Source organism: Rhinolophus ferrumequinum, chromosome 6 (assembly GCF_004115265.2).
Source record: "Rhinolophus ferrumequinum isolate MPI-CBG mRhiFer1 chromosome 6, mRhiFer1_v1.p, whole genome shotgun sequence".
Classification (NCBI taxonomy): Eukaryota; Metazoa; Chordata; class Mammalia; order Chiroptera; family Rhinolophidae; genus Rhinolophus; species Rhinolophus ferrumequinum.
The window spans coordinates 93,784,811-93,808,700 of NC_046289.1; the positions used below are offsets into that span (position 1 = coordinate 93,784,811).

A 23,890-nucleotide genomic window follows, 5' to 3' on the forward strand; every position below is an offset into this window, starting at 1 on the left:
CACTTATATCAGACAATCTCAAGGAAAGGGGAACATACTGTATGTTGCTCAAAGATTCACACAACCATTGAGAATGTGAAAAGTTATCTAATGACAGTTTTTATTTTAAAAATAAAATAATTGTTATATATATATTAAAAAAACCCAAGCACTGCACAATCTTAGGTATTTTTTTCTCCACTTCTGTACAATGAAATTAGATTAAACATTTCTAGCTTCATCTAGTTTTTTGAAGCCTGTTTTTATTGTACATGATGGCAGGACGTTTTGTAGTTATAACCACATCAAATAGTAAAAGGTAATACTCTGATAGACTCAGCAACTCTTAGAGTTGGAAAGATTTTGAATGTCATCAAATCCACACCTACTCCACTAAAATTCAACAATATATTGAATAAACCATTACAATCTATAGCATTCTTCATTTGTCAGGATATTAAAGATCTCATATATTAATGCTATAACATAAGCCTTTTAGTTTGTCTATTTAAAGTTGAAGTAAAAATTACTAGATGGTTGTTTTGCTTTGCTTTTTATAATACAATTTCATGGGCTTGAAGACGATTTTAAAACTTGTCTTTCTCTGTTCCTCTTCAAATCAGATAAGAGGGATACTGTTTTGCTTTGTTCCTTGGGTTACTGTGTACATCTTGTCTGTCCCTCCACAGGCTTCAAGTTTACTGCAAGTTTCTAAAGAATATATTGACTACAACTTCCTTAATTTATTTTAAAGGCAAAACATCTGTTTGTATTGTCATTAGCTAGCAGCACAGCACTGTTAAATGAATATGATAAATCAGTCTTGCCCTCATTAAATGCATTGGGCATTTAACCTTCAAGCCTAATAACCACTTAAGCTTTAATGAAGATGAGAAAAAGAAAATTTTCTGTTTTTTAGACTGATAACTTTAGCCACACTACCACTGAGATGTTCATTTATAGGAGTGAAACCTGTTTGTTTTTTTGTCAGAAACTGAACTGTCACAGCTGAATTTCCCTGTGCTTGAACTGAATTTCTTGGGGATATTCTTTAGAGTTGATTTTAAAGGCAAAAAAATACTCAACTCTCCTTAAACATAGTTTAGTTGGAGAGATCAAGGAAGCATAGTTGAATATTACTTTGAAAATGTTGTAGTATTACCTCAGAAAACAGGCTATGACAATGTTCTTTCAAAAGAAAACATACGAGCATTTCTATTCAGGCAATCTTAGGAATAGAAAATGGGGGGTGCGGGGACAAGGTAGTATAAACTGGAAAACATGTGTTAGAACATCTTCTGTGTCCTGAAACCTGGGTGCTAGAGAGATAGATCTGTCTCCTCAGTGACATTGTGTCAATTCTGCTTTAATGTGGATGTATGGAGGGTTTAAAAAAAAAAAAAACTTTTATTTATTTAAGTGTGTTTTACAAGGACCCATCAGCTCCAAGTCAAGTAGCTGTTTCAATCTAGTTGTGGAGGGCGCAGCTCACAGTGGCCCATCTGGGGATCAAACCGGCAACCTTGTTAAGGGCATCACGCTCTAACCAACCAAGCTATCTGGCTGCCCCTATAATAGAGGTTTTTGAAAATAGACCTATGACTGGAATTAAAAACATATGGAAGACAGCACAGTAGAAAACAGTTTTTGTTAATATCTCTCCCTTTGTTGTCCAGTTTGAAAATATGACACAGAAAACAAATATATGTGTGTTCGTGCACTCACGAGTGTGTGTGTGTGTGTGTGTGTGTGTGTGTGTGTGGTATAATGTATTTTATATATGTATGTTTTTTAATTAAAGTGAAGTTTGATGATTCGCATGAAAGTCATAATGTTTCATTTTATTCAAGATAATCATAAATACAAGATTATGTTTTAATATTCATTTTATGAATAATATTGACGCTTTCAGACATTAACATGCATCCTTCAGAAATTATCATGGCTTTTATGGAAAAGTTTTCTATAATTATGGAAATAATTATCTAATAATAATTATTTTGGACACAGTGGAAAATAAACAAAATAAAGCATTATTTTAAAATGCTTTAATAACAATGACTATAAAATAACTATAAACTAAATAAGTCTGCCTTAAGTAAGTGGTACTTTTTCTTAAACTTAATTTTTAAAATTTTAGTGAAGCAATGCCAAAGAGGCACTTACAGACTCTTAATTTCACTCTCCCTAAAATGTGAACTTGAATTATTATATGTAAACTGGGAACACTTACTGACTAATTCATTTAAAAATGTCTTATTTGCAGATTTTTAGGAAAGAATGATATGACACTAAGCATCAACAGACTCAATGTATTACAGCCAAAAAATCTGTTATGCTGAATCAAAATAGATGTCAAACACCACTTCCCACTGCCCTTTTTTCCCCACATTACTTGGGAAATTATGTACCCTCATAATTTATAATCAGACATTTCTCTAAAATAGTCCATATGCTTCATGGTTTTGGAGATAAAAACAAATCCTTTAGTAATTCTTTGTGCTCCATTTTGCAAATATGTTTAGTCAGAGTTAGTGTGAAGAAGAAGGAAATCAAAGTAATAATATATTATCTAAATTGATTTTTCAATTATATCTAAAAAGGGTCAAGTGTATCAGTTACAAAAGGCCCAACAATTGATAGGACTCGCAAGCCTCCACAAGGTGTGTTGACATAAAGTTTTAATCAAAGTAAAGGGTACAATACAGCAGGAAAAAAAAGTAACGTACCATAATAGAGCGTCTGACACTTCTAGGTGCAGCCCTATGTTCATTTCTCAGTTGAAGAGGATGTTCTTTGTCCTCGGATCATAAATCAATAAGACATATGTAAGGCATCTTGTTTTCAGGGTTGCCAGTCAAAAGGTTATAGTGGAACTTTTATCACCTTACTGATTATGTAGCTAAGGCCAGGCTATATAGGTTGAACCAGGTCGAACCAAATATAAACTATTGATCCATCTGTAAACAATGGAGACCATTTGGCAGTGGGCATCTGTAAGGGAGTTTCAAAGTGTAAGCTGTACTTTATCAATAACTACCATATCTCATTCTTATCTTGGCCAAATGTCAGTACCAGACTTCAAGGCATTCCTGGATATAAGTACAGAGCTGACCAATTGAAGCTGTAAGATAACTCTATCTTACATGCAACTGGTGGTCTCTTAGTTTCATTGAAAAGAAAACAAAAAGACAGAAACAATAATCAGTTCTCTCAAGTTTATTGTTGAGAAAGCTGGAATTAGAATCCATCAATTGACAGATATTTAATTAGATAGTCTTCTAATGAAATACACAACCTCTTAAAAGATGTCTGCTATTTTACGCTTGACTAGAATGAAACAGTTTATGCATTCATGATTCTTTTGGCCAGAATGATAAACATTTTCAGAGACAGTGAGGGCCTTTGTGCTTTTTCCATTCTTTTTGAGAACATTAAGATCACATAGAAATTTCAGACATGGACAAAGAAGATGAAAGAGGAAAGAAGACATAAGGAGAAGAAGAAAAGAGAAGAGAAAGAAATAGGGTGAAGACGAGGGAGAGGGACCGGAAAGAAGAAACTAATTTATGCAAAATTGTAAAAGCCCAATAAAAGATCTGTCTTTTAGTAATTTCCCCAAGTGCATTCATGTCAAAATGGGAAACAATCTCATAAATTCCAAAAATTATTTACTAAGGATAGAATATGAGTTATCATTAAAACACAAGGATAGTTTTCATTGGGGCATAAACAATAGTGAGAATCTCAGTTTACAACAGCATCCAATTTTGCCTCAGTAGAGTTTATAGTCTAAAAGAGTATATTGTGCATATAGGAACTTAGTAAGTAGACAATACTTGTGTGTGTGTGTGTGTGTGTGTGTGTGTGTGTGTGTGTGGAGAAGGGGGGAGGGAACTGCACATTTTGGAACTTGTTTGCCTAGTTGGATTCTTAGTCTTATAAAAGAGAAAAAAATCACAGGTAGAATCATGGTATCAAGGAAGCTAAATATTTGCTAATGGTAAATGAATGATCTGTATAGTAATTATTTATAACAAGTAGAGATAGTATCTTTCCAGATCCTATCCATGCCTTCTTACTTCTTCATTTTTCATTGCCTTATTCCACATAACAGCATATGCTTCCAACATAAAGTCATTTGTTCCTTCATTTTAAAAACTGGAGACTTGACTCCAGAGGGATCCAAGATGGTGGAGTACATAAAGTGTTCTTGCCTCCTCCCATGACCACATTAAAATTACAAGTAAATTATAGAGCAACCAAGCTGGAGAATCATCTGAACTCTGAGCTTAACAGAAGTCCTATAACTAAGGATATAAAGAAGAAGCCATGTGGAGACTGATAGGAGGGATGAAGACACAAAACAAATTGACCCCCACACCTGTGTGTATGGCAGTTGAGAATCAGGAGGAATATCTTAGTTGTGAAGGTCCCTTCTGGAAGAGTGAGGGACCCCAATTCCATTCCAGGAAACCCAGCCTGGAGTATCAGTGGCATAAACAGGAGCCCCACAATATCTGGCTGTGAAAAACAGTGGGGTTTCCAACTATCTGGGCTGTGGGAAACCAAGACGTACTCTTAAAGAGCCCATGTACAGACTCATTTGCTCACAGGCACTCACCATGAGCTCTAAAGGAGGGATAGCGGCTTGGGGGGCATCAGAGATATATACAGGTGGAGACTGAGTTGTGTGGTTTCAGAGAGAGGACTGAAACGACAGTTGCCATTTTCCCTATATAGAATTGTCCTCCTGTGTAGCTGTCAGGCAGGCACCATCTTTCCTATGTTGACCCTCCACCACAGGGTAAAATCTGAATTTGATTGAGATTTGAGCTTTTCTCACTCCCTGGTGACACCTTGGAACGCTGCCCCACCCAATTCTTGCAATGCTATAGGCAATTTCTTGACCAGCATCCAGCCCTACCCACATAGCACTGTTCTTGAACAATTATCTTGGGTTCATGGGCCCCAGGCATGCAACGGCTGGCCTCAGTGTGCCCTGAGACTTTTGCTGAATAGCTCCAGGCTCAGCACTGTCACAAACCAGAATCTACATTAACCTGATGAACACTGCTCACCCCACCCTGGTGACTCCCTAAGACCCTGCCTCACCCAACATGCCTACTACATGAGGATCTGTCAGTGGCTGACACTTATGAGAAGCTGGCAGGTGGCAGCAGGCCTCAGGGTGCCTTGGGATTTTTGTGGAACTAACCCAGGCTGGGTACTGGTGGCAGCCATGCTCAATTCACAGGGTGGCCTCTCCCACTCTCCTCCAAATCGAGCACAGGAAACAAACAACCAAGGATCACTTTGCAGCTCCTACTAGGTAGTTCCAGGCCAGTCACTAGCAATGGCTAGCCTGGGCCTGCAATGAAGTCCCTCCCAAGAGACCCTCAAACCAACATACAGAAAGGAAGCCTTCAGAGTACATCAGATCACCACCCAATTAGCACAAGTGGCACATGCAAAGGGCAGTCTTAGCAGACACCAGAGGCCACTGGGGCAAATCCCACTCCACATGGTAAGCCCACCACACAGCAGCCCATAAGCCAAACCCCACAGCTAGTCAGACTAAGGGTCAATCCCACCCACAAATATGCCAACAGAAACCAAGGCTCAACTACAACAGGAGATCACACACAACATACACAAGGGACATTCCTGGAGCACTCAGCACAGATGACCAGGGAAGCTATGCTGTTGGGCCCCCACAGGGCAACTAGTAAATAAGACCACCCAACCAAGACTGGGAGACACAGTAGATGTACCTAATACATAGAAACAAACACAGACCAGCAGCCAAAGTGAGGAAACAAAGAAATATGTCCCAAATGGAAGAACAGGAGAAAACTCCAGAAAAACAATTAAATGAAATGCACACAACTAACATGCCAGATACAAAATTCAAAACAATGGTTATAAGGATGCTCAAGGAACTTAGTGAGAACTTCAACAAAAGATAGCAAGAATAAAAATGGACATAGAAACCATGAAAAAGAATATTCAGAAATGAAGACTACAATAACTGAAATGAAGAATGCACTAGAGGAATCACCAGAAGACTAGATAAAGCAGAGAATCAAAACAGCAATTTGGAAGATAAGGTAGCAGAAAACACCCAATTGGAACACAAAAAGAAAAGAGAATTTAAAAAATGAGGATGGTTTGAGAAACCGCTGGGACAACATCAAGCATAACAACATTCGTATCATATGGGGTACCAGAAGGAGAAGTGAGAAAGCATAAGACTGAAAACATATTTGAAGAAATAAAGATGGAAAATGTTCCTAACCTGGCAAAGGAAATACACATACAAAATCCAGAAACACAGAGTCCTAAACAAGATAAACCAAAACAGACCCATGCTAAGATACATCATAATTAAAATGGCAAAAGTTAAAGAGAGAATCCTAAAAGCAGCACGATAAATGCAACTAGTTACTTATGAGAGAGCTCCCATAAGACTGTCTTCTGATTTCTCAACAAAAACTTTGCAGTCAAGAAAGGATTGGCACAAAATAGTCAAAGAGATGAAAAACATGGACCTACAACCAAGACTCCTCTACCCAACAAGGCTATCATTTAAAATTAAAGAAGAGATAAATAGCTCCCCAGACAAGAAATAGCTAAAGGAGTTCATCACAACCAAACCAATATTACAAGAAACGTTAAAGGGACCTGTTTAAGAAAGGGGAGGGGATAACATAAATGTAAATAATAAAATGGAAATAACTGTGTATCTTTCTTAAATCACATTAATGGATTAAATGTTCCAATCAAAAGGCATAGGATAGCTCAATGGATAAGGAAACAAGAACCATGCATATGCTGTCTACAAGAGGCCAACTTCAGGTCAAAAGACACACATAGACTGAAAGTAACAGGATGGAAAATATATTTCATCAAATAAAAATGAAAAAAATCCTAAGTCCACAATACTTATATCACACAAAATAGACTTTAAAACAAAGGCTATAATGAGAGACAAAGAGGGACATTATATAATGACAAAGGGATCAATCCAACAAAAAGATATAACCCTTGTAAACATTTATGCATCCAACATAGGATCACCTAAACATATAAAGCAAGGATTCACCGACATAAAGGCAGAGATTGACAATAATACAATCATAAGAGGGGACTTGAACACCCCGTTAATACCAGTGGACAAATCTTCCAGATGGAAAATCAACAAGGAAAGAGCAGCCTTAAATGACACACTAGACCATATGGGTTTAGTTGCTATTTTTAGAACGTTTCACTCCAAAACACCAGGTATACATTCTTTTCAAATGCACATATAACATTTTCCAAGCTAGATCACATGTAAGGCCACAAAACAGGTTTCAATAAATTTGAGAAGATTAAAATAATATCAAGTGTCTTCTCTGACCACACGGTATGAAACTAGAAATCAGTTATATACACACACACGGAGACTAAATAACACATTGTTAAATAATGAATGGTCAACAACGAGATCAAGGAAGAAATCAAAAGATAGCTTGAGACAAATGAAAACACAACTCCCCCAAATCTATGGGACACCGTGAAAGCAGTCTTAAGATGAAAATTCATAGCAATATAGGCATACCTCAAGAAATAAGAAAAATTTCGAATAAACAGCCTAAACTTACATTTAAAGGAATTAGCAACAGAACAGCAAACAAAGCCTAAAATGGGTGGAAGGAAATAAAAAAGATGAGAGCAGAAATAAATGAAATAAAGACTAAAAAAACAATACAAAAGATCAAAGAAACCAAGAACTGTTTCTTTGAAAAGATAAAAAAATTGATACACTTTTAATAAGGCTCATCATGAAAAAAAGAGGGCCCAAACAAATAAAATTTTAAATGAAAGAGGACAAGTAACAACTGACACCAAAATAATACAAAAGATTATAAGAAAATATTATGAACAATTATATGCCAACAAATTGGAAAATCTGGAAGAAATAGGAGAAATTCTTCAAACACGCAATCTTCTAAGACTGAATCAAGAAGAAACATAAAATCTGAACCACCAATTACTACTAACAAAATCAAATCACTAATCAAAAAACTCTCAAAAAACAAAAGTCCTGGACAGATAGCTTCACAGGTGAATATTACCAAGCATTCAAAGAAGAATTAGCACCTATTCTTCTCAAACAATTCCACAAAATCAAGAGGAGGGAAGGCTCTCAAGCACATTTTACAAAGCCACCAGTACCGATTCCAAAACCAAAGATATATAAATTATATATATTATAATATATAAATATATATTAAATTATATATATTATATTATATATAATATATATAATATATATATAATATATATAATATAATATATAATATATATAATATATAATATATAATATATATAATATATATTATAATATAATATATATATAATATATATAGTATATACATATATTATATATAATATATATAACATATATATTTTATATATTATATATAATATATATATATTATATATAATAATATAATATATATAATATAATATATTGTATATATTATATATATTATATATAATATATATATTATATATGTATTATATTATATATATATTATATTATATATATATTATATATATTATATATTATATAAATTATAATATATATATCTGATACTTAGGAATAAATTTAATCAAGGATGTAAAAGTCTTGTACTCAGAAAACTATAAGACAATGAAGAAAGAATTTGAAGATACAAATAAATGGAAGCTTATATTGTGCTCTCAGATAGGAAAAATTAATGTCATTAAAATGTCCATATTACCCAAAGCAGTCTATATATTTAATACAATCCCTATCAAAATATCAATGGCATTTTTTACAAAACTAAAACAAATAATCTGAAAATTCATACGGAATCACAAAACACCCTGAATTACCACAGCAATGTTAAGCGAGAAGAACAAAATTGAAGGGATCACAATATTTGATATCAAACTATACTACAAGGCTATAGTAATCAAAACATCATGGTACTGGCATAGAAGCAGACACATAGATCAATGGAACAGAATAGAGAGCCTCAAAATAAACCCATGACTACATGGTTATTTAATCTATGACAAAAGAGGCAAGGATATACAGAGGGAAAAAGAAAGTCTATTCAATAAACAGTGTTGGGGAAACTGGACAAGATACGTGCAGAAAACAAAAGTGGGCCACCATCTTACACCACATACAAGAATACATTCAAAATGGATTGAAGACTTAAATTTAAGGCCTGAAAACATAAACTACTGGAAGAAAATATAAGCAGTATACGCTCTGATATTGGTCTTCGTAATTTTTTGGGGGGGAACATGTCATTTCAGGCAAAGGAAAATAAACAAATGGGACTACATCAAACTAAAATGTTTTTTGCACAGCAAAGAAAACCAGCCACAAAATGAAAAGACAGTCTATTAAATGGGAGAAATATTCGCCAATGATACATCTGATGAGGGGTTAATTTCCAAAATTTATAAAGAACTCATGCAACTCAACACCAAAACAACAAACAATCCCTTTAAAAAAAAATGGGCAGAGAACCTGAAAACACATTTCTCCAAAGGACATATAGATGGTCAAAAGATATATGAAAAGATGTTCAATGCCACTAATCATCAGAGAAGTGCAAATTAAAACCACAAACCTGTCAGAATGGCATTTATCAATAAATGAAAAATCAAGTGTTGATGAGGATGAGGAGAAAAGGAAACTCACACTCTTGGTGGAATTGGGAATTCGTGCAGCCATTATGGAAAACAGTTTGGAGGTTTCTCAAAAACTAAAAACAGAACTACCTCATGACCAGGAATTCCACTTCTCGGCATTCATCTGAAGAAATCCAAACCACTAATTCAAAAAGATATGGACTCCTATGTCCATGGCAGCACTATTTACAATAGCCAAGATATGGAAGCAAACCAAGTGCCCATCAATAGACAATTGGATAAAGAAGCGGTGGTGTATATATATAATGGAATATTACTTGGCCATAAAAAAGAATGAAATCTTACAATTTATGACAGCCTTGATGAACCTAGAGGGTATTATGCTAGGTAATGAGGTCAGGCAGAGAAAGACAAATACCATATAATCTCACTTATATGTGGAAAAAGAACAAAATAAATGAAGAAACAAAACAGAGTCATAGATACAGAGAACAAACTGATGGTTGCCAGAAGGGACGTGGGGTTGAGTAGATGGATGAAAAAGGTAAAGAGATCAAGAAATACAAATCGGTAGTTACTAAATAGTCATGGGGATGTAAAGTACAGCATAGAGAATATAGACAATAATGTTGCGATAACTACGTATAGTGCCAACTGTGTACTAGACTAATTGGGACATCACTCCGTAAAATATGTAAATGTCTAACCGCTATACTGTACACCTGAAACTAATATAAATATTATTGAATAGAAACTGTAACCCAAATTTTTTTTTTTTAATGGAGGCCGTATTTGTTCTTGATCTCAACCTGACAGAGAAAGAAATGTGCTTAACATGGCAGGCTTTTCTGGGTCATGGAGAGTCCATTGTGTTACTTGGCCAAAAACTGAAAAGAAAATATATTTTTACTCTAAGATTGTGAAAAATATAACTGGTAATATAAACAGTTGTCTTTCACTTTTCCACTTTCATTTGTTAGTTGAATTAAAATATCCTCCTCATCATTTTATAATATCTACATCATCACATGATAATATTTCATTGGTGTATTTTCTTGGGCAGGTGACTGACCTGACATACTTCTCATCTTGTGATTTAAAACAAGTTGGAATAAATGGGTGAAGTATCATTCTTAATTGAAAGCACCTCATTATACATCATAGATAGCATTCACTTCACTCATTCAGTAGAGACATCTTCCTTACATCTAAAAGATGCAACTCCAACTACGAAAAGGAATCAGAAATGTGGCATTATAAAGTTGACATTTATTGCAATTCTGTTTCTCTTTCTCTGGGCTATCTGAGTCCAGTTTACTCTTTCCTCTGTGTTTTAAGTGTTTACCATTTCTTTTTCTTCCCAGTTACTGTTATTAGTTCTCGCCACTGAGAATGGGAAAGAACATCAAATTTATGTGCCCTTCTCCTGGGTGCTGTAGATCTTTACGAAAGAGCCCCGATTTCTTTTGGCTAACTCACACTGAAGTGGCTAAGAAGCATAAAGAATCCTACGAATAAGAGCTCCTACACTGACATGTGTCTGCTCTACCCAGGGTTAAATTATCTTGGATCACTGTGGTAATTCACAATATCTATCCCTGTTGGTTGTAAATCTTAATAGAAGCTCCTCTGTATTTGAACCATCTATGGATTCATAGGTCTTAATCCAGATGTCAAGAAGCTGCAGAGCGACAGATGTCAAGGAAAGAGAACCTTCAAGGGCCTCACAGGATTTCCAATAAATATTAATCTCAAACCTCACACACCAAGACATGCTAAGGGGGTAAAGACACATTATCTGATAGTCTATTTTATTGTTCATTTATCCATTCAACAAATATTTATTTAGTACTTACTATGTGGCATGCACTGTTATAGATACTGGATATACAGTGTCCTTATGGAACCTATGTTTTAATGGTAAGAGCCATTCAATTAAAAATACAGACATAAAAGAAAATGTTATTAATTATTGTAGAGAAAAGTAAAGTACAGAAGAGAAATGGGGAGAATTGGGGTAGGAAATTATTAGTTATTGAGTAGGAAAGGTGTTTTCTGAGAAGGTTTCAATTAATAAAATATCTGGTCAGTAGGTGCTACTGTACACAGAAAGAACAGGGCTGTGGGGAGAGGGCAGGAAGAAGGGAAGGAGGAGGTGAGATCATTCTTAAGAAAAGCTGCAGCTACAAGTAACTGTAATGGATTTTAATACTATTATATTAACACTGCAGGCAGGGGAAAATCTCCAACCCCTGTGTCATCATGACAGTTCTGAAAAGGGCCGAATAAGGACAAAAATCCCTCTTCCCAATGGGAAGGAGTGGTCAGTGAGGAAGACCTGCAACTCCACCCCTAAGTCTTGAATATCTTGCACCCGCATTCGAATAAAATCCTAAGCCTGTTTGTTTTTTGGGGCAGTGGCTCTCCTCCTGGCCTGCCCACTCGCAGTATTTTGGGAGTATACTCTTTTTCTTTCCTTTAATAAATACACTACTTGTTTGGCTTTATTTGTGTGGCTCAATTCAGTACATGCTTGAATTCTTGCCTGTGATGAAACCAAGAGCCCTTTTATTCTGGTAACATTGGGACAAAGATCTGTGTTTTGGGGGGACAAGAGAATTCAGACAGAAGAAACCACAGAAATACGTTTCTTGACACAAAATTTAAACTTTCCTGGGGTTCCTCTGCTGAAGTCAGCAATAGCATAGCAAGCTAAAAAAGCTTGACAACGTTGTTCATAGAAGTTTTGCATTTTTCTCCATTTTTAATTGTTAAAACTATTTGACCAAAACAAAATCATATTTTAAAATATTATTATTGTGACACAATTCAAATTTCAATAAAGTAAACAGACTATGCCAAACATCCATACACTCACCACATAGATTTAAATTTAATCTTATTTTTTTCTCACATTTTCCAAAATCCTTTTAAGGAAGTAAAGCATCAGAGAGACAATGAAGACATTTGTATACCTGTGTTATTTAGGGTTTATAATTGCAAGTGACATTAAATAGTGTGAGGGCCAGATTATTGGCTGATGCTAGCACCAAGAATGTGGATGCGGTTCTTAGCTTACAATAGATCCATCAAAGAGTAGAAACAACCCATCCAGAGTCAGCACAAAGAGAGTTCCCACAGTATGAAGGACAAAGCTACCAGGGAGGGAAACTCTACAAAAGAGCTTCAAATTGCTAGGGATTCAACTTGCTACACAGGTAATCTACAAAGGCACAGAGCTAGCAAGGAGCAAAGACCACAAAGGTTGCCATGTTCTCTGATGATAAGATGAGATGCAAACTCAAAGGAGATCCTCATCCAAAAAATGGTGCTCAGGCAGTAAACAGTACAGAATGCCACAGAGATGCATCCTCTAGGAGAAATATCCTGTGAACACCTACATGAGTACATGAAAGGGATTGAGTTGATCAAGAATATATACTTCTTCCAATGAAGAGACCATGTGAACAAGGAAGTAAGGTAGATAAAAAGCAGGTTTCGGAAGCAGGACAGGCTATAGGACAAGAAATCTCCACCCTTCTGAATCTTATCCATAGACCTTAAGGAGAGATGGATGGTTAGTAGTCCGGGAGCTGTTATAGGACTGGCTGCGACTACTGAAACCAACGTGGCAATGGATTTCACCTAGCAGTGACCCTAAGACTCATTATACACTCAGAACAGTACATTAGCATGCTAGAAGACGCAGCCCATGCCACCATTGTCAGAAACGGAAAGACCATAAAAGGACACAAAAGGCCGATGGAGCCCTTCCAAGAAATCTCCTCCTGATGGGTCTTGAGATTATTATGCTAAGTGAAATAAGTCAGACAGAAAATGTCGAGAACCATATGACTCCACTCATATGTGGGATATAAAACTGAAGACAACAAAGGAGTAAGACAGACAAATAAAGAAACAAAAACTCATAGACATAGACAACAGTTTAGTGGTTATCAGAGGGTAAGGGGAGAAGGGGATAGTAGAAAGGCTAAAAGAGATCAAATATATGGTGATGGAAGGAGAACTGATTCTGGGTCCTGAACACATAATGCAATATACAGATGATGTATTATAGAATTGTACACTTAAAACCTATGTAGTTTTGTTGACCAATGTCACCCCAATAAATTTTAATAAAAAAAAAAGAAATCTGTGCCTTTCCCAGAAAACCCCTGAATAGTCCTCTTATGCATTTGAATGTACAGCCCCTAATTAAAGGGACACCTATAACAGGCTTAAACACCAGCTAGAATGGGCTCCTCTGCTTGCATAAATGTACCCTTGCTTTACTTTCATTTTGACTGGTGCTTGAATTATCCTGTGTGGTGCCAAGAACCCACTGGTTGAAACCCTTCTCTGGGTGGACGCATTGCCTAGCATCCTGCAACAGAAGGGTGTACTTGGCGAGCAATACACAGAATCAATGTTTGCTGCCTTAATCAACATGTAGTAGGTGAGCAGAATGCAAACGACAGCCATCCCTTCATTATCCCAGAATACATCCACAGATCAGGAGATATATTCAGGTGCTATGGCAATTACAGAAGCAGCAGGGAGCCCAGACCCTGCATTCTTGAGCTCCTTAAAGAGTAACACTTGATGAAGATAGTGAAGGAAGAGAAAAGAAAGGCCAGGGACATACGGACATTCTGAATGTTGATTATAACATGGATAAAATGAAGTGCATGTTAAATTGCACCAGACATAATCATTAAGCCTGGGTAAATTGTCCCTCCAATGACTGGTTCCAAATAGTACCAGTCCTGGCCATCAAACCAGTTACAGAAATTATGAAACCCCTTCTCAGCCAGAAACTGGGTAGTTCAATAATGCAAATAAAGATGAAACTTATGGGATAACATTTTCAAATCAAAGTACACCAAAGAGGAGAACAAAATGACCACTGACAGGATGAGAAACTTCACAACTGTGTCATGCTTCTCATAGAACAACTGCAAATATCTCACCTAAGTCACCTCGACATCAATGCTTAGCAACAGATGACATTCGGATAAATAGTTGCACGGCCATCTTCAGGAATCTGTTCCTTTGGAACAAGATTTTTAAAAATATCCAAAATAGATAAGGAACTCCTACAACTCAACAACAACAAAAAAAACAAGCAATCCAATTAAAAAATTGTCAGAGGACCTGAATAGACATTTCTCCAAAGAAGACATACAAATGGCCAATAGACATATGGAAAAAAGTTCAACATCACTAATCATCAGAGAAATGCAAATAAAAACCACAATGAGATATAACCTCACACCAGCTAGAATGGCTATCATCAACAAGACAAATAATAACAAGTGTTTAGAGGCTGTGGAGAAAAAGGAACCCTCATACACTGTTGGTGGGAATGCAGATTGGTGCAGCCGCTATGGAAGGCAGTGTGGAGGTTCCTCAAAAAATTACGAATAGAATTACCATATGACCCAGCAATCCCTCTCCTGGGTATCAACCAAAAAACTCTGAAAACATTTATTCGTAAAGATATATGTGCTCCAATGTTCACTGCAGCTTTATTTACGGTGGCCAAGACATGAAAACAACCAAAGTGTCCTTCTATACATTATTAGATAAAGTTGTGGTATATATACATGGAATACTATTCAGCAGTAAGAAAAGATGAAATAGTACCATTTGCGACAACATGGATGGATATTGAGATTATTATGCAGAGTGAAATAAGTCAGACAGAAAAGTTGAGAACTATATGATTTCACTGATATGTGGTATATACAACTGAAAATAACAAAGAACAAGACAAACAAATGAAGAAACAAAAACTCATAGACACAGACAATAGTTTAGCGGTTACCAGAGGGTAAGGGGGGTGGGAGGGTGGGAGATGAGAGTAAAGAGGATCCAATATATGGTGATGGAAAGAGAACTGACTCTGGATGGTGAACACAGAATGTGATATATAGATGATATATTACAGGTGTACATTCTGTGTACACCTGAAATCTATGTAACTTTACTAACAATTGTCACCCCAACAAACTTTAATTAACATATACATATGATTGATTAATTTCTTTTAAATGATAAAGTACACTTAATTGGGTAAAGTGAACTGAATAAATAAGAGGTTTATGATTATTAAAATGAATGAGACAACATAGTGAGAAAAATTATGGGTGGAATGAAATACTTTCCACTTACTCTACACCCTTACATCAGTCTTCAAATTTACAGCACCACTGACTCATGGAGGATAAGAAAATTGGACTGTCTAGCTTCTTTAGAGAACAGCCTGAAGAACCACCATAATAACACTTTCCAACTCAACTCTGACTCTGTGCTTTTCTTACATAATACTTTTTAAATCTTTTAACCTATTTTTTAATCTGAAGTAGTGAAGTTATTAAAATTTTAAATCTATTGTCATTAGACAACGTTACCTAGTTGAGATTTCACATTTTCTTAATTAATCAGATGCATGAAGAGACAAAGAATTATTTTTTTTTTAATTTGGAATTGCCTTTGATTTGTTGCTATAATTAGTATTTAACAGGAATTCTCAAACTTTAATATGCCTATAAATGACTTGGAGATCTTGTTAAAATGCAGATTCTGTTTTAATAGGATCAAAATAAACCAGGTCTGAGATTCTGTATGTGCAACATGCTGCCAGGAGATGCTGATCCAAGGATTATATTTTGAATAGCAAGGGCTTAGACTTCACTTTTACCATTCTAATTCAAACTTTGCCCAGCTGATAGCTTTCATTTTAGTAAGTGAAGTCAGGCTTGGAGATGATGTCAGAAACAGATATGAGATATTGTAATAATTTCTAAATAAACATTGTCTCATGCCCTTACAAATTGAAGAATTTGTCTGCAACAGGGCTTTTTTTGCAGCCAAATTGTCTGATCTGTGGAGATATAAATAGATTATTCTTTATATGCCATAAGCTTGTCTTAAACACTTTGTAATATTTTTTTTTAATTAACATGTAGCGAGAAATTGGCCTTTGAACGTTAAGAACCACAAAACAATGAAAGAAGTAAACCCTTTTGTTGAAAAGCTCCAATTCCCATGTTAAGTCTCATTCACAGCCCAATTATAACCCAATTACAAAAATTAAGATAAGTAGAAACAGCTGGAACAGAAGGCACCGGGAGTGAAGTGTACCCTCTGCACTCATTATTTGATGGAGATCATTACCCAACTCTACACACAGTGTGTGATGGTCAATATGATTGGGCTAATTTGTATCTGAAAAGAATAAGAGTACCTTATGTAAAGACATGACTGACCTATTAGCTCTGATTCTTTAAACACTCTATTATCTGATGTTTCAAGTGCAGGATAGTGATAAACCTAGGAAATACTGTCAGTCCTCTTTCAAAATCTCTCCACGGCATTCCTTGTTTATCTTTTGATCAACGCATCATCTTCATTCTAGAAGTGTTAACAACCACACTAAGAATCTATCCAGTGTTCAATTGTATGTATGGTTAGGTGTTAAAGACAAAATAAAGGCTTTGCTTGAATTTCACATGGATAATTACATAAATTTAGTCTTGCAATTCAGGGTACTCTCACAATGGGGGAAACCCCACATTGTTACAGCATGTTATTTAAGAACACAAGTTATGCATCACAAAGAGAAATATTTTTTCTTTTCATTTTATCTATGTGAGATGACGGACGTTAACTAAACCAAATGTGTAATCATTTCACAATATATGTAAATCAAACTATCATGCTGTACACCTTAAATTTATACCGTGATGTCAATTATTTATCAATAAATCTGAAAAAAAGAACACAAGTTAGGTAGTAATGCAATATATAGATGATATATTATAGAATATACACTTCAGATCTATATAATTTTACTAACCAATGTCACCTTAATAAATTTAATCAAAAAAGGACATTTGTAAAAACTAAAAAAATATAAAGTATGGACTTTAGTTAATAATAATGGATCGATATTGAGTAATTAATTTAACAAATGTACATAATAATGTAAGATCTTAACAATAGAAAAAGTATATTAATAATAGAAAAGGGAGCTCTGCACAACAGGGTTGCCGGTTCAATTCCCACAAGGGCCAGTGAGCTGCGCCCTCCACAACAAGATTGAAGACAATGAGCTGCCACTGAGCTTCTGGAGGGGCGGCGGATGGCTCAGTTGGTTAGAGCGTGAGCTCTTAAACAAGGTTGCGGGTTCAATTCCCACATGGGATGGTGGGCTGTGTCCCCTGCAACTAAGATTGAAAACTGTGATTGGACTTGGAGCTGAGCTGCGCCCTCCATAACTAGATTGAAGGACAATGACTTGGAGCTGATGGGCCCTGGAGAAACACACTGTCCCCCAGTATTTCTCAAGAAAATAAAAAAATAAAAAGAGGTAAATTTTAAAAATAAATAAATAGTAGAGAAAAGGTACATGGTATATGAGAATTCTTTATTATCTTCATTTTTACTGTAAATCTAAGTTCTACTAAAATTAAAGTTTATTTTAAAAATTGAAGAAAAAAAAAGTAATGGCTTAAGCTCTCCAAGACTTACTTTCCTCATCTGCAAATAATAGGCAGTAACAGTGCATATCTCACCAGGTTGTTGAGAGGATGAAATGAAACAATTCATGTAAAACACTTGGATTTTGTGTGGCCTATCTAATTACTCAGTAAACATTAGCTATGTTTATGTACCGGGACACAGCACTTTGATCATTATGATTCATAATCTCTTTCCTTTAAGATCAAGTCCTAGACAAGTAAAATAGATTGCCGTTTATAGATTGTCTATTGCGTACATACAAGACTTCTCACTTTCCCAACAGGCCCCATCTATAGTTATATTGGGAGTTCATGAAAACAAGTAAGATAAGTGACAGGAAAAACAATACTTTTGGTATATATATCAGCAATATGAATAGAAGCTAAATTATTAATAAAGACATAGTTTCACATTTTCTTGGTGTGTTTCCACAAATACATTACGTTTTCTTGCCTGACTTTGTGTTTAGTTGTTATCTATGGCTTCTGCATTTTGAGTGGATAAAGAAAACAAAATAATGCAATAATATAATACATGATATCTGAGGACCACAAACTCCTGTCCTCCTCTGTGTGTGCGCGCACATACACACACACACACACACACACACACACACACACACACACACACACAGTACACCGAACATCCAAATACGTATTTATGGGAAATATATCCATCTATAAAGGGTTCTGGGTAAAGTCTGGTAAATTGAACTTTATTTATACAATCCTAACATGCCTTTCCAATATGATGAAGACTGAATAAAACAACTCAGCAATTTCAAGGGACGTAAGGTTGCTTCATGGAATTAGCCAGAGGTTCACTAAGCTCAATAAGCTCAGTAAGATCAATTCAGTCATCTTGTTTGATCTGATAACCCTAGAGAGGGAGCCTGTCAGGGTCAGTAGCCTCAAGCAGCGCTGTGGTTTACATTGAAAAGATAGCCTGTTGGTGCTATAACTATTTTGGGGTTGATGAGAGTTCTCAGATTCTGTACGAAAATGAACCACCGGCTGTATTTTGTAATACCAGAAAAAAGGAACGAAAATGATGTGCTCTCTGGTACATATGTAATGTGCTATATCCACAGGATAAATGGGCTAAAATTCCATTTCTGATATAGCAATCTCAGATCCAGAAGAACAAAAATAATATATTCATGACTGTGACCGGATTTGCATTAACATAGCTAAAGGTAAAATTTTACCCCTTGTGTTTATGCTTCTGGACAACCTTGTACTTAATTCGGGGTGGGAGGGATTTCTATTTCCAATATCCCCAGGGAATATGCATATATAGAAATGTTCAGCAACTTAAAAGTGACGAGGAAACATTTTTGCCTGTCTTTCATACCAAATAAACAGTTTCTAACTAGCTAAGTCTGACAAGTTTAGATTTATATTCCACAAGCCTGATTATTTATAGTCCATTTATTTCCATACTGACTATAGAACAACAAAATAGTCAATGAAATTTGACTGTTATTTTGAAGTTTGTTTATCAAATTAGTTTGCACATGTTGTTTGAATTTTCTTTTACCCAATGCAGTTATTATGTTTTAAGGGTCTAAGAAAAATACTTGAACATTCATCGTATGAAGACATAAATATGGTTCATATGGAGGATAATTTCAAATAACAGTGAATTTGAAAATAATCAGTGCTATTTTAAGGACCAATACTCAGCAATTAAACGTATAAATTAATCACTGTTGAAATAATATAGATTAGGATAAAATATAAAGATTATGTCAGAGAATGTTTTGAGAGCAATTCTAAAAGTTTCATTACATGAAATATGTGTCCATACATTCAAACTTGTAAAAATTTCCCTGACTTGCCATGTAAACCCTCCACCTTTAGCTCCATCCACGGTGCGTTGTCCTACCTCAAACTCGAATTGCAGGTCTGGGGAGATGGAAACAGCATCCGGCATGTGTGAGCATGGTGTCCCATGTAGAAGAAGTGCAGTGTGATGGGAGAAGCTTCTGCCGCTGCTGCTTTTTGTGCATGATTTGCAGGAAAATTTTAGATAGCACGCAGTGACCATTCACAAGTAAGAGAACTGCTATGGAAAGAAGTTTGGGCCAAAAGGCAATGGTTACCTGAGGCACCTGCATGCTCAAAGTGGACGGTGGTAAGAGGCTAGGTGTCAAGCCAGAGAGTATTCAACCTCGCAACAAATCCAAACACTTCTTAATCTGCTCAGAAATACGAAGACACTGAGAAGTGTTCCAGATGTGATGTTTCCAGATAAACTGCCGAGAAGATCATGAGAGCTGGAGAGCGCTGGCACAAAAACAGTGTCCGATGTGTCAAGTCAGGGAAGAGTCTTGAATCAACAACTCCAATAAAGAAGGTGAACTCTATTGCAAAGGATACTGTACAAAGAACTTGGATCTGAAGGGCTTGGTTATGGCCAAGGTGCAGGAGCCCTTGTTCACTGCTCAGTAAAGGTGTAAACCCTGAGCAGATAATGCACTGAGAATAGCTACACAATCTGGGCACAGGTAATCTAACACTAAACTGTGAGATTCTACCAGGACTTGATGACCGCATATTACCTTGTCCTTGGATGGGCTGGCTGACTGATGGGAAGAGAGCACTGTATCCTTTTGCTGTATTCATCAACATTTTTAAGAACCACTTTTTTTTTTTTTTTTTTTTTTACATTTCAAATAAAACCAGCTTGAAAAAACAATTCCCTATGCAACATTTACTATTTGAATACATTATTTCAACAGATTTTAAATTAAAATAAAATAAATATAATATGCTATACCTTCTGTCCCATTAAGTTTCAACCTTATTTGCATTGTTTTGCAATCGAGACCAAACCATTAGTTTCAATAAGGCTTCTTAGCATCTGCAAATTTTATTGGGCTTAATTCCCCCACACACACTTTTAAAAATACATGTAGGCTATTCAAAATACCAAAAGAAAAATGCAGATTTCCTAAGAGGTCAAAAACCGGGTTTGAGGAACCCTCACTGACTGTGATTGCCAGGGGTTATGGAAAGGAGCAGGGATGGTAGGAAAAGTAGAATCTGATTCTTTCCAGTAAATGCTTGACATTTCCTGCATCTCCCATTCCCTCAAAAACTCTACGAATTCTGCTCATTGTCTTCAATATGTGTTTAAAAACGGACTCTTTGAGGAGAGATTTTCTGCTGATTTTATCAAACCCATACTACTAATTTTGTGTTTTCTCCTCCAGTGATGGACTTTGAAATGTGTCTCTCCCTTTGCTTGTATACACCTTTGTTTAGAACATTCTTCCCCTTCTACTCTTCTAATTAATTTCCATTCATTCTTTGAGACTGGGTTTTGATCTCACTTCATGTAAGTCAGGATCACTACGTTATACTAAAGTAACAAATAATCCCCAAATCTCGTGGCTGAAAATATTAAATGTTTATTTTGTCATCCATATCATACGTCTGATGTGTGTTGACAAGAGATTCTGTTAATTACAGGCCCTCGAGTCTGGCCAAGGATGTAACTTATCTTTCAGGATTACTATGGCAGTTAATAAGGAAGGACATGCAACACACCATGCACTGGTTCTTCAGGCTTCCATTAGAAAGGTGACAGAACACCTCTGTCCACATTTCATAGTCGGAAGCAAATCATCTGAACATACATAATGCCAATGAGGGTATGAGTGCAGTCCTATAGTATACCGAATAGAAGGACCAGGCATTTGCAACCATTGCTATGGTCGTCGAGGGAATCAAAACTGTGTCACTTTTATCACAATATGCCATGGTTATACAATTTTTAGGCTCTGTATATCCAGAGTGCCTATTCTATGTCTAATAATTTCTAAGTTATTTATTACTAATATGCATAACACACTATCCTTGCTCTTGAGAATAGGAAATCAACCCTCCAACCATTAGTTAATTAACTACTCAATCTCTAACTTGCAAAACCAGAGCATGATTGAAGAATCAATAGGCTTTTGAGACAATTTGTTTCTTCTTTTAAAAAAAAAAAATACTTTGAGGAAAAACATTCAGAAAAGGTGAGCTTTCATAGTCAAGGGTAAAACAGCTTTGAAAATAAACGTTCAAAGTGAGCATAGGGCGAGGAAAGATCTATTGCCTGGCTAATTAGCCTTCCATTTTCTAAGGCAGGGATATATTCAGACAAATTGAAAACCTTGTCATAACATTGAGGGGGAATGTACATTTTCACACTGGATCATATAAAGCATCAATGAGATCCCAGAAACGATTCCCATTTTATTTTTGACTATGGCTTAGCAAAATACTTAGATTCCCCCTATGAGGGAAATATTTTCTTCTCTGCCCGAATATAGAAGATGACTGTGGAGGTGTTAATGACAGATCTGATTATGCAGCAAGAGAATAGTGACATCTGCACATGGGCAAAGATTCCCAAAGGCTAACTGACAATTCTGCTTTAGCAGATAGTTCTTGGAAGGGAAAAACGAGTCTCTGTTATCACTTGTCATTGCTTCTCTAATGAACACTATCTGGATCTGACTGGCAATGCCCCCCACTCCCAAGCTGTACCCAAATAAGGTTATACAATACAATATTGCTCGAGAGAACATGTCTTTTCTGCTGGTGCCATATCTGTGCCCAGCATACAGATTCTTTCTTCCGGGCTGCTAGTCATGTGATCCATGATTTTCTTGGGCTTCTATCTGCATTATGTTGCAATTGGTTTTATTATTTTGCATTAATTTCACTAGAGATCATAGTGTCTGTAAGTTTTTATCTAAATTTCCCTGCTCACTTCTTTAAAATATGTGAAATGCTCTTAGTTAATGGAGCTAGATAGACATATGGCAAAACTACTTTGCAGAGCTAAATGAGAAGTTGTAAGAAAGCAAAATCATGTTTTCATTTCTATAACAAGGAAAGGGATCCTGCGCTCTTCCTTAATACCATTTAAAATAAAAGTTTAAAATTATAAGTTAATCAAGTCAAGATTACCATATTGATTCTTACCTATTGCAGTTCCTTCAGCGTCTTGAGCATGGTGGATTCTTCATAAACATTGCTCCGTGAGGATGAGGATCGTCATTCAGAGCATGATGACACTAAAGTCCTGATAATGTGGTAATTCTGCAGCCAGTTCGGGTCCTTCCTACTGCCAAAACCTCTGAAGAATTTGATGAGAACAGTCATTGGAAAAGATTATGCGGTGAAGTATTTCTCACCCTGATCCACTTTGGATATTTGCATAAATTCATATTTTAGTGCCGTTCTAGCATTGTGTACCATGCTGCTATTTGATTTACTCCCCCCACCATAAAAAAGAATCTTAGGCTATCTCTCCTCTAGGCTTTTATGCTGATACCATGTCTCCTATTGTCTTTTATTTACGTAGAACAAATAAGAGTGGTTTTGAAAATCATAGTAAGACAGGAAAATTGACCTTCACTTTTCCACTTCCTTTGGTCTTCATCATACAGTTTAGCTGGCAATAGACTTGCTTTCTCAAAATAATAATAATATTTGAATAACTAAAACACCATCCTTATAAAAGCCAAAAAAAGTGAGGAATCAATGATGAATGCTATAATTTTAAACACTTGCATTCTGATTTGAAAAATATTCCCTTTTCGTGCAGTACTTGCAGAAATAAAGCTCACGATGCTAGTGTCTCTCTGAGTTTTGCTAAATGTGCGATTCTGATCAATAAAAATATGACTATAAGTTATTTGCTG

The 23,890-nt window shown here is 35.8% G+C and overlaps 1 pseudogene; it reads left to right on the plus strand.

Annotated features, from left to right (window-relative positions):
- Positions 1-20,647, plus strand: part of LOC117023224 (cysteine and glycine-rich protein 2-like) — a 32,835-nt pseudogene extending 12,188 nt beyond the window's left edge.
- The last annotated feature ends 3,243 nt before the right edge of the window (positions 20,648-23,890 follow it).